Source organism: Erigeron canadensis, chromosome 8 (genome assembly GCF_010389155.1).
Source record: "Erigeron canadensis isolate Cc75 chromosome 8, C_canadensis_v1, whole genome shotgun sequence".
Classification (NCBI taxonomy): Eukaryota; Viridiplantae; Streptophyta; class Magnoliopsida; order Asterales; family Asteraceae; genus Erigeron; species Erigeron canadensis.
Genome location: NC_057768.1, coordinates 39407543 through 39419091, shown reverse-complemented (window position 1 = coordinate 39419091; position 11549 = coordinate 39407543). Strand labels below are relative to the sequence as shown.

Sequence of the window (11549 nt, the reverse complement as noted above, 5' to 3'; positions counted from 1 at the left end):
ACTCAAACTCAAATCTGCATTTTAAAGTTATTCACACCCAAAATGTTGACTAATTCTGACTTTTGAGAAATGTTGACCAACTTTGACTTTTGTACTTAGAAAAATTTTGGCCTCAAAATTTGCCGGAAAATCAAAGTGTTAGAAAATGGAATTTTTTGATTTGGATCATCATTATATGATTATATAAGCCTTCCATGAAAGTTACAAGTCGATTTAATATAGAACGAAGCGGGAAAAAATCGAATGTGCCGAGACCAGTGGCGCACGGCTCTTGCACAAGGCAAAGGTCGTGCTATGCTTCAGAGAGGCCGTGCTATGCTTCAGAAAGGCCGTGCTCCAGTGCTACACCAAGATGTCCTTTATTGACATTTTTGGTCCGAAAATAGCGTATGAATGCTTATGTTTGTATTTTTGACATTTTTAAACAAGTGTGTACGTTGTTGTCATATATCAAAACAAGCGGAGACGTTAAGTATAATTAATGTGCCTAAAATGCACTAACATGGTTTATTCAAGCAATATATAAAATAGTTTTTAAAACGACAATATGGTACACATATAAATATAAAAAAAGAAACATTTTTAAAATCTTTCTAAAGATAGATGAAGAAGAGTGTTGGGGTGAAAAGGTAAAAGGTCAAGGTGTATAGATAATTGACGATAAGTGAAATCCCTATGTCTAGTAAATATACGATTAACGTATTTATTCTTAAAGACATATTATAGGGTTTCTCATTAAATAATATGGGACTTATATTGCACATACTAACCACCATGCCAGGAGCGAAAATTGTAAATGTTTTCTCTATAAATAAAGAGTCATTTCCAATCATTTTAGGTCTAATCTTCCACCCTTTTTGTGTGTGTCATTCTCTCCCAAATTCTCAATCTCATCATCAAACAATCATTTCGTTTTGAGAACACCTAACAATCAAATGACAAACATTCTTGCTCTCACATGGTCCTTTGGATTATCATATATACTTATATTATTATCATATTTTTGTTATATTTATAATACAAATCATATTTAATCCAACACTTTTTTCTTATAAAATATGAGGAGTTAAATACATTATAAGGAGTAATGTAATTAAGATATGTGTATGTATTTTGTCAAACATATATTATATAATTATCTTAAGCATATATGAAAAGGCTAAGTAAAAAAAATATGTATGTCACGGAATGAAAGTTTTATGTGATTTGAACATGTTTTTAAGTATAAATCATAGTCTTTCATCGAAACGAATCGTTCAAATAAACGAATGGTTCAATTTACGTATGTATAAGTTAATTAGTTTCTTAATTTAGTGGCCATCAACTTCATCTTATCAAAATATTTTGCGTAGCTTAATTGTGGATTAATATGTTCACGTACTATACTTTAGCTAGGACAATTTTAAAACTACTGCCCGGCCAAGAAACAGATATCGATCACTTAATCTTTTTGCGGACCTTTGAATATCTGGTTGTGATCATATATAACATTTATCTTAAAAGCTAAAATTATTACTCGAAATAAGGAGATATGAAAGTTGTATGAAGACAAAAGAATCAAAATCATGCAAGGGAAAAAAAGCAACCATCATATTCATAAAAGTCTTTCCTATCTACTACTATATAAAAAAGTTTTCCAATTACTATTTCTGACTTAAAATTGATTTATTTTGTATGTTTCGACGAAACTACAATAATGGTATGGACAAATAAAGTTCAACGTGGTTCAACATTGAACTCACCTTTGTAGAATGCATAATGTCCATTGATTTCGGTCTAAGTACAAAAGATCCGTTAGTTAAAAGGATAAATTATCGATCGAGTTTCATTAGGTAAATGGAATCGATCATCAGTGTCCTAAGATATGAGTAACTATAGACTAATGTGATTCAATTCAATGATATTTATTAATGATATATATTTTATGTAAATAATTAACTTGAATTTGTGGTTCTTGATGGCAACCATTTTACTTCTGGTCTTTTTATTCGTGATTTGTACGTATAGTAGACATGAAATTGAATTTGAATTCAGAATAATTGGTATAGTTGGATATTTTATGGATTTGGTATTTTGAGCGATGTCCATATCTTCTTCTTTTTTTTTTCCCCTTCAAATTTGCTTGTTTGTATCGATGATTCAAATTCTCATTCCCAAACGTGGCCTAAATATTGACTCTCGGTTCATTGACTTAGAAATTTTGTATGGATTTGACCCACCCATGTTCTCGTATATATGGCAACAATCAAATATTTATAATTGTCTAGTCCGGCCATGTCGCGTAAATTAGTTACACATCAGCAAAACTTAATTTTGTTAAATTGCATAATAATTCAGCTAGCTTTTGATTACTAGACACTTGAATTATCGTACAAAGTAGTAACAAAAGGGAATTAATTTACCCAGTAGCAAAAAGGAATAATGACATTCTTCTAATTATCTTATTAAAATTTAGTCTAATAACAAGATGATGATGTTTTTGAATAATCAAGAAAGAAAATGATGAAAAAAAAATAATGAAATCCATATGCTATAAGAATTTTAGCGTTAGAAAGTTTATTCCTAAAATTATTAAAAATGATAAATTGTTAAATTCAAATAAATAGTGAAAATATATGGAAGCTATATGATGATTGAGATATTGGTATAATGGTATGCATGGGTGCTGTCTCTAAAAGTTGGATTTAAATTTTATGACAAAATGATTTCTGATGAAACGATACCAACTTATTATCTATATCTATACTTTTATATCTATATATCTATCTATATCTATATCTATATATTATTATATAAAAATATAAATTATAACCCCATGTTAAAAGTTTAGAATAAAATGATGTATGTGAATCGACCAAAATACTCTTAATAAATTAAATCACCATTAACTCTTAATATTAAATTACACAATTTAGTATATACTATAAGACAATTAACCTAATGATTTATTAACTAATCACATCGCTCAATTTCATCAAATTGACTTTTGATGATGTCATCATTTAGATAAACTACAAATTAAAAATCCTAATAATCATTATCCAAATATATTATTATATTAGTATTTATATTAATTTGTAGAAAAAATCTCATTAATTTACACTTTTTTATTTTCCATCAATAATTTACATTTTTTATCCCTGAATACTTAATTTATATTTATTTTTAACCATCAACTTGAGAGAATTTTTAAAATTTATAATCATTTAATTAAATTAAAAAACTTTTAACATATGAAATATTTTCTAAAAAAAATTATTTCAAAACCTAACGACTTATTAACAAATATTATATTAGAATTTTATAATTATAAATATTAATATTTAGTTTAATATTTGATATAAATACAATGTGAACTCTAGATATATATGCCAAACAAGATTTACAACAAAGGGTTACTTGAATGCTAAATCCAAATCAATATAAACTACATTTAAGATTCATTTTATCTCTCAATAAAAAAAAGTACATAATTTTCTCCTTTTTATATATTAGTTTTACATATTAATGTTTAATGTTATAGTTGTCACTCAAATCAAGAATTCTAATTGTTATCATATAATATAAAAATAATCCTAATTGTTATCATATTATCATAGAACAAGTGATTGAAAATAAACCTATGCGTGTTATGGACACGCATCATGATTAAATACATATACTTGAACAGTTGAATGTCAAGTACATGATCACAAATATGTTTATATTTTAATTCTTAATTATTTTTCATAATAGTATCACATTATGAGTATAACTGATTTCAAAATGTTTTATAATGGAGAAATTATTATATATAACATGTGGCTTGTGGAATGACTACGACAAACAATTCCATCAATATGTCTAGGCTAATCATTACAGTGACAAACATATGATTATTGTACTACAAATATAACACTTGAAACTGTATTTCTTCAAAATTATAAGCTTTTATGACTTAAAAGTATGAAGATCTAATATTGATAATATCGTAAAGCTCGTGTCCAGTGTTAGAAACGGATCTAAAATCTAGTTAGTATATTATATTATAAAATATCTCTACTAACCCCCTTTAAAATCAAATACTTTTACTTACACCAATTGATGCCGCCATTACCGTCACCATCCATCGCCGCCATCACACCACTTCATCACCGGCTCGCCAACGCATAACGCGGGTACCATGCTTGTGTTTCTGGAAAATTAAATACTCGTAAAAAGAACAAAAGTAATCTAGTTTATTTATTTTTTAATGATTGATGATAAGAGAACCGGTGTATTCCAATGTGTAGTGCACTTCCATAGTTCCATTGCATGCTCATGTTTATTTATATTTTCTATGATTTAGAATTTATGAGTTAAAGTTAATGAAAGGAATCGACAGAAGGGATTATAAGGTGCTGAATAAAAGACATGGTTCAGTTGATCGGCTTTTTTTGGACCTCAAACCCAATCAATTGGAAGAATTCGCTTAAACATAGCAAAAGACTTTGTTTCTCCATCTATAAATGTAAATTTATTATGATTCTTCTAAAGTTATTTGCATTTGTGAATGTGAGTACATTGTATATTTCATACACTACGAGGTAAGAACAATTAAACAAGCTGTTTTATATCTAAAAGATGGAATAATGAAATATTAACAAATGACATGTATGTTGACATGTTGTGTAGTAAGTGGAAGAATGACATGGATAACCACCAAGTTCATTGCCTTCTAAAACTACTTCTCACCATTGTCGCCTTCATTTGTTAAAGCATCAAGTATGTTCGCTTGATACAGAACCATCCAAAACGCAACTTCACTGTTACGTCAGCTTTCATCGTTTTATCAGTTTTTACTGTTATGGATGCAAAATCACGCAGAATGCAGAACACTAAATTTTTTAAAATTTAATTTACTTATAAAAATCACACAAAATAGATTTTTAACTAACTTTATATATTAATATAACAACGTTATTAATAAAAAAAAATACATCTATAATTGAAAGAATACAGTTAATTATCCATTTATATCTATACTCCCTTAATAAGCAAACTACCTCACCCCCTTTTAACACCCCTTCCTTTAAAATGTCTTTTATGTCCTCCTAATTTACACTACCCTATTTTTTTTCTATCACGCTCATTACACACACATACGTTCATCCGATTTCCGATTTTCTCTCCCTCCCCCCTTCTCTGATTTTCTCCCCCCATAAACACCATCCACCACCGCCCCAAATACCACCATGCACCGCCGCAATCCACCTTCTATGTACATTATCCCCCATAAACACCATCCACCACCGCCTCAAAAAACCACCATCCACCGTCGCCGGCTTGTTTTTTTTTTCTTTTTCATCGCCGCCACCCCACAAACCACCATCAAACCACCGGGCATTTTTTTCTTATTCCCCGCTGCATTGCGCGGGTACAACGCTAGTTCTTACATATATGCTTGGCCTCTTTTTAATTTATTATCTTTAATTATACAATAAATCAATACACATCACCGCCACTATTCTAGTATTCTACTCTTATTACCACTCATCACCTACCTCTCCACATTCAAAGCATAAATTGATAGATCATCATAAACTTAACAACCAGCTGGTTGGGCCACCTTTTCTTGAAAAAGGCTCATCTTTTTCATCAAAAAGTGTTATCAATATCTGCTTAATGTTTCGCTCATCATCGTCACCATTGATGATCAGTCGTTTGAACTCCATGATTTTGCAGATCGTCGATGATCTTGAATAAATGGTACCCGCGATTGTTTGAACTTTGATCAATCCAACGATTAATTAATATTATTGTTATTATTATAATTTTATTATAAAGAATTAGAAAATATTTTTTTGCTATTTATCTTATTTACTAATGATGAGGCTAATATGAAAAAAGCCAAAAGAAACTAGATGCCGACACCCGGCGAACAGATGCCTCACCACGAATCAAGAACGCCGAACGTATGGAGGGGTATGGGAGATGGGTCGGCGTCGAATGCCACCTAGTGTGCCACCTCATGCCCGGGGTCGGCAAAGGCTTACCATACCCTATGCTCTTAGAGCATCAGGTATGGATGCAGGATGTAGAACCATCCAGAATGTCATCTTAGCGCCACATTAGTTTTCATCATTTCATCAACTTTAGACAGTTATGGATGCAAAACCACCCGGAACACAGAACACCACTTTTTTATTTATTTAATATGTCACCTATATTAATTTTTAATTATGTCTTTCCTAATAATGTATTTTTAAAAAGATGTTAGTAATAATAGAAACAAGGCATTAAAATTAAAAAATAAAATGCATTAATAACAAACTAGAAATACATTAACCATAATCCTAAAAGATACATTAATAATTCATGTTACGATTTAGCTAGATAAACATAACACAAGATAAACATTAACCATAAACCTAAAACATTAGCTAGATAAACATTAACCATAAACCTAGATGAACATTAAGGTATCACTTAAAATTACTCCGTCTCTGTTCACATATTTCATGTTACGCTCCATCGCTCGCTTTTGGAGAACTTGCATGATCTTGAGTTGTTCACCCGAATAGCCTTCTAGTTTCTTTCCTAAAATCTTGAAGTCGTTTTGTTCTTGACGAAGACTAGCAATACGGTTCATTGTCTCGTTTAACAAGTCGATTTTTGCTTCTTTGTTCGAATGACTTGATGATGATGAAACAAGGCGTCTTGCTACTGTTGCCAACTTGCTAGCTTTTTTTTTCCCATGATCAGGTCTGCGCGATTTCTAGAACTCTGACATATCATCTTTATCGAGTAGATATGAAAGTTTATAAGTTGAAAGTATATAAATTGATAGAAATGTATGGTAGAATAGTTAAATATTGCGTCTATTACTACATAAAAATTTCAATGGCAAAATTACGTATAACTTTTATACATATTCATTAATAAATTTACTTTTTTTTTCAAGGTTATTAATATAGCTACTTTATTGAATATATAGAACTAAATGTTATATTGATTCATGTATATATATTACTGAGATGAATTCATTGAAATAAATAAAGATCTACAATTAGTAACTTATAGGGTATCATGCATGAAATATTCAGACTATCTTCCTGCACCAAAGCAATTATTAGTAACTTAAGCCTTAAATATATTAAATGAACCATATTTATTTACTAAAAGCAAAAAGAGGAAGGAATGTCGTGTATCGGCATATACATCAAGAATCTTGATGAATTCTTGATGAAGTGGTCGGCAAAGAACAAGGAGGGATGGATCAAGAATGGCGCCGATGTCCAAGTAATCATCCGGGGTTCGGCGTTGATACCCCATACTGAATGCTCTTATAACGAGAATGCCTAAGTCACCATGAAACAAAACTTATTGGGAAATGTTTATAACTTCGTAGTTGGTACGAACATCGATACTTCTATACTACTCGTACATATTTAAAAAAATCATCTCTTGTTGAAAGTTACACAAGGGAATTGTCTAAAATACCCCTCCATACAAAAATAACTCTTCTTTTTTCATTTGCAGTCATTCACATATACGCAACTTTCTCTCAATATCTATCTTTCTTTATTTTCATTTGCACCCATTAATAGTATCCACTGCAACGTACGTATACCATGCTATATAAATATTATGAGAATATATGTCCATAAAAAATAAAAAGTAATTGAATGATAACCCCTGATCCCATATAACATTTGGACTCATTAATCATATCCTTTAACCAACTGATAAATCTCAACCATTTTAATAATTATTTGATTATCTCAAGTTTTGTTTTTGATAAGACTTGAATGCAGGATACCCAATATTTGAAATTTTCATAATTTACTTACAATGGATTCAAATACGTATAATGTGTGCGTATACCCAAAAGATCATTTACGCATCACTTACTTCTAATGAAAGTTTATCCTTATAAACTAATTATAAGAACTCTTTAATTAAATGTGATGTATGATGGTCTTCAAAATGAAAAAAATGGAAAGAAAAAAAAATTCTATTCTAAACAAATCATTACTTAACCCAACTTTTTGAATGATTTAAAAGCATTGGTGGTGTTAGTGAGAAGCATTTGTGGTGTTAGTGAGTGTCACCATGATGACTTTAAATAAACATCGAGATCTGTTCACATTCTAATCTTAAATAAAAAGAAGGTAAAGAAGTGTCAAAAAAACCAATAAATAACGCATATTGTTTTGAAAACCCAAACGTGGTATGATGTGACAAAATCCGACTAGTAATATGAGGTGTGATATGGAAAAAACCGTAAATAAAAAAGTATTATAGCCACATAGCCACTTCCTAATGAAAGTGACACTATTCACTTCCAATTCTGTTAATTAGTAAAAAAGTTAATGTTTTATTGAGTGTGAACCATGAATTTGTTTTAGATCCATTCTTGGCTTATTTGACGAAATCCGACGTTTAAACTACCGGATTTCTTAATCTTACGAAAGGTTTTTTTTATAAACTACTAAAAACACCACAGGGAACAAAGTTAATGTTATCCGTATAAATTTGTACGGATGTTAGTATTTTGTTTTTTTTAGAATTCTTTATTTTGGTGCCACTTCCGTCTTGAACATCCAAAACCTCTTAAGTTGGTATGGAAAGGGGAAAATTGTGGCCACCTGGTGGATGAGAAATATGATTGTTTTGAGAAAAAGAATTCGTGAAACAAAGATGGATGAGATGAGCCACCTTCTCATTGGATGAATTGGGAGACAAGGCATATTACGCAACATATGATCATACGTATGTTTATGAAATGGTGAGAATGTTGCAATCGAGTTTGTTGAATACAAGGCGTAGCTTAGCTCTTGGGTGGATGGCTCTAATTGCATTAATTAAGCGTACGTGCTAGTGTCGTTAATGGTTTGTTGACTCATTTATAAGGTCTTAGATTTCCGATTAGATAAGGTTTGAAGCTAATAACTACTAACTCGTTGTTAAGAAACATGTACCCATGTACGCTTGTATGGTAGTTGTTTCTAATTAATGCCATGGATAATATTACTAAGGGGATTTTGTGCCGAGTCTTGCATTAATGAAACTTAATTTAATGATTAATTCTGTTTAAAACCGTATTGTTATCATCACTTGGTATTTGCTCACATCATATCCGTCATGTGCACCATGCAAGCCTCATCTCTACTCCCTAATAAAATAAATCCCCTTCTTCTATTAAATATTTCTGTTATTTAATCAAATTCGAAAACCAATATCATATCCATCCAAACTAAATAACCCTATACGTACGTGGTTATATCGATCAACAATTTTCATAACTTCACCCCGGCCTGTTATTTGCGATTTGGTGTTACAAACACACCCAAATATATTTTTTCGCCTATATAATTCGATGTAATTTCAATAAACTCATCGATCGTACCTTCGATTCTGATCCTTATTTTTGTACATGTGGCAAGATTGTTAAACTGACAATCCAAATTAACCGGCCCACGATACACTGTTGAACCTCAAGTCTTGCAAAGGTAACACATTATCCCAGTTGTTTATATTCACATATATATATACAAATTAAGTTTATGTTTATAATTTTGAATATTTGTTATTAATGACAATTATGTTTACTCTGGAAAAAATGCATAGGGTGTGAATGGAATTGCATGCTAACATGAAGACCATGCAAGAAGATATATTAAGTGCAGTTATACCATTATTAAAGCTTTTATCATTAACACTTATGGGACTAATATTTGGTCACCATAAAATTATTCCCAAAGACACATTTAACTTACTAAACAAGCTTGTATTTGCTCTGTTTCTACCATGCCTTATATTCATCGATTTGGGTAAATCGATAACGCTTGAAAACATTTATCTTTGGTGGTTCGTTCCTGTTAACGTGTTGATCAGTATGGCATTAGGGTTGTTGTTGGGATTCATAGTTGTGTGGTTATGTAGACCGCCGCCACAGTTTGTGAGGTTTACTATTGTTATGACTGCTTGTGGAAATACGGGCAATTTACCTATTGCGATATTGGGTTCACTTTGTCATGATAATGGGAACCCGTTTGGGCCAGATTGTCATCAAAGAGGCGTTGCGTATGTTTCTTTTGCTCAATGGGTGTCGGTTCTTTTGGTTTATACGCTTGTTTATCATATGATGGAGCCTCCTATGGAGTATTATGAGATTGTTGAAGAAGAAAGCGTTGAAAATAATGGGAATGCTACTTATATTAGGCCTTCAGTTGTTGATGAAGCAGAATGGCCCCATGGTATCGGAGAAACTGAAGTAGTTTCAAGAACGCCGTTTATTGCTAAAAGCGTTAAGGAAATTGAAGAAATAGAAGTACATGAAATCAGATTAGAAGTCGATCAACCCATCAGTTCAGAAACGGGCCAAAAAATCAGAGTTGTTGCTGAAAAGACTCCAATCAAGAACATTTTTCAACCTCCAACAATAGCTTCTCTGCTAGCTATAATCATAGGTTCTGTTCCTCGAGCCAAATCATTTGTTTTTGGACATGACGCACCACTTGGGTTCATTACAGATAGTTTGGAGATTTTGGGTGGGGCCATGGTGCCATCACTTATGCTTGTTTTGGGAGGTATGCTTGCTGAGGGACCAAACGTGTCGAAACTGGGGATTAAAACAATAATTGGTGTAACCATGGCTAGATTGTTAGTGCTTCCGGTATTAGGAATTGGGGTTGTTGCTTTGGCTGACAAGATGCATCTACTGGTTGCTGATGATGCTATGTACAGATACGTGCTTTTGCTGCAGTATGCGACTCCAAGTGCCATTCTTTTGGGAGCTGTTGCTAGAATGAGAGGTTATGCTGTTAGGGAATGTTCAGCAATTTTGTTTTGGCAACATATATTTGCATTGTTTTCGCTCACGTTTTACATCTTCATTTACTTCAAATTGGTGTCAGTATTATGAGGCAAGTGCTTACACTCGCATATACACATATATGTGTGTTAGTATGTATATGCTTGGAGTTCTGTTGTATGATGGCAAAGAAGAAAGCATGCAGTACAAGTTACATTAATTCCAAACTGTTGAATGCGTACAGCTATGAAGGCTTATACTAACTCAAAATGCAGGACCAGAAACTATATCTCAGGTAGATGTTAGTAGTGTTTCAAGATTTTGTTGAAAGAGATCAAAGATAATCGGATTCTGTTATCGATTGCTCCTGTTATGTAACTAGTACAATATGTTAAATCACATCATTATGTATTGATGACCCATCTTGGGGTAAATCTTTACTTCTGTGATGATTTTAACTGCAGTTATTGATGTCATTAAAGTCATTTGTTGAAAGATTTTGTGTTTGGATCGTTGTATGAAGTAATGCCTAACAATGACCAAATAATTTCATGGTCGTAAGATTTTCTTTTTCAATCTCTATACATATTTGTTGTTCCATTGCGGATGAACCAGCATATTGGAAAAGTGGAAGGTCTTCTAATTATAGATGATTGGACTATAAAAGTCTTGGTCTTAAATGTTGTCAAAAAGGTGTTCAAATATTTGAAACTTAGCTTAGTTTTTCATAGCATGAACTGATTCAAATCACTCAGATTTCTATACATATGAG

At 31.6% G+C, this 11549-nt stretch overlaps 1 pseudogene; it reads left to right on the top strand.

The window, feature by feature from the left end:
* The first annotated feature begins 9583 nt into the window (after positions 1–9583).
* LOC122609765 lies at positions 9584–10888 on the top strand (annotated as a pseudogene).
* The last annotated feature ends 661 nt before the right edge of the window (positions 10889–11549 follow it).